Below are 1,861 nucleotides of genomic sequence, written 5' to 3'. Positions count from 1 at the left end.
CACCGATAACCCTCCCTTACTGCAGGTTTCTGCACTGGGGATGGGGTTTCTGTTGTTACCATGTCTCTGTCTCTCCTACTCTTCTCTATGTGGTCCCTCCATTGTTGTTGTATAGATAGATGATGTTTGCTCAGATTTCAGTTCTTCAAGAGGAATTGCTCAAAATGTAGGTGTAGATTGAGTGTGTCTAGGGGAGGAGGTGAATTCAGGGTTTTTCTCCACTGCCACCTTGGACCACCTCCTATATTTGGATACTTTAAAAGCTTCCCTCTGGTGGTGCCCCACCCCTTGGCTCCAGGGAAGGATGAGACTGGAGGGGTCCTCAGGTAAAGCCAAAAGCAGATCTAAGTGGTGGGACTTTGCTATAGCCAATGCACATGAATGCTATCTGCATACCTCTACTTAATCTGCCCCACTCTTCTCTCCCTATTCTCAAGAAGACAGAGCAGATACAGAAGGTGAGGCTGCAAAGTAGGATGAACACTACAGTGATACAGGCACTTCCTTGAAGGCAGTGATGAAATAAGGCATCAAGCTGTCCAACAGGGAGGGCAACATGTTCTCAGTGGCCTACATGAACATGGTCAGGGTAGAGGATCTATTCAATGCTTTCTCTCCAGCAATGATCAGAAAACATAGCCTCCTACAAAAAGTTGCAGCTGATTAAGAACTATTAGGACAAATGGGGGTCCAAACTGGAGTCCATATGCCTCATGGTATTGGAATTGTTGGATGAGTATTTGAAGCTAATGCAACTAATCCAGAGAGTAAGGTCTTCTCTCTGAAAATGGAGAGAGATTATTTCTTGTACAATTTGTTGAAGCTGCAAATGATGATGATCAAAAACAAATGACAGTTTCCAAGGAGCATACCAAGTGGCTTTGGTTAAAAGCAAAAAAGAGATGCAATCCCCACACACAATCTGCCTGGGGCTGGCTCTTAACTTTTCTTCAGATCCTTAATAACCCAGAGCTTGCTTGCACACTGGCTAAAATGACTTCTGATGAGGCCATTGAAGAACTTGATAGTCTGAACAAAAACTCCTAGAGACAGCGGTCTCATCAGTTGCTTAGAAACAACATGTGGACAACAGACTGCAGGGAAAGAATATGAATGTGGCAAAAGGCAAGAAAACTGAGTGTATAATCGGTATCCTTCTTCCCCTCAAGAAAGTCTTTTTACATATCTCCATTCCTTATATTCTTTGGATTTTCTAGCAAAGAAACCCATTCATGTATATAGAATCAACTTTTCAGACTACAGCTTTGGGAACACTGTGTTTGTGTTTGTCTTGGTCTTCCTGGTGTTAAGTTACTACTGTACAAAAGTACTAATAACTTCATTTTAAATACACAAAAGTAACTTCCAAACACTTATGTAGAAGATTAAAAATGTATTTGGTATTTTAAAATCTGCACCAGGTGAGGTGCCTGGGTGGCTCAGTTGGTTAAGCAACCTACTCTTGATCTCAGCTCAGGTCATGATCTCAGGGTTGTGAGACCGAGCCCCATGTCAAGCTCCATGCTCTGCATGGAGAGTCCGCTTGAGATTCTTTCTCTCCCTCACCTTGCTTGCATGCATCCTCTCTTTCTCAATAAATAAAAAATCTTAAAAAACAATCTGAACCAGATCTGCAAGGGATGTGTCCTATATTACGGTGAAGATATAACTTATTAATTGGTACATTCCTGCCCTTATTCTTCTTCAGGATTTTCCTTTCAGTAGGAATCCATAAATATTAGATTGAATAAAAAATAATTTCTGGCCTGGGGCTCACAAACTGAAATGTCTTCTCTATCATATATGATGGAGGTCTTGTGTATGTGTGGCAACAGGGAGTTCCATTATTCACTCTCCTTCT

General features: G+C 41.7%; 1 pseudogene; it reads left to right on the top strand.

The window, feature by feature from the left end:
- The first annotated feature begins 377 nt into the window (after positions 1-377).
- Positions 378-1,094, top strand: LOC116632004 (annotated as a pseudogene).
- The last annotated feature ends 767 nt before the right edge of the window (positions 1,095-1,861 follow it).

This window comes from Phoca vitulina, unplaced genomic scaffold, assembly GCF_004348235.1.
Source record: "Phoca vitulina isolate PV1807 unplaced genomic scaffold, GSC_HSeal_1.0 scaffold6, whole genome shotgun sequence".
In the NCBI taxonomy this organism is placed as follows: Eukaryota; Metazoa; Chordata; class Mammalia; order Carnivora; family Phocidae; genus Phoca; species Phoca vitulina.
Note: the sequence above shows the minus strand (reverse complement) of the source record. Positions and strands in the feature narration are given on the sequence as shown.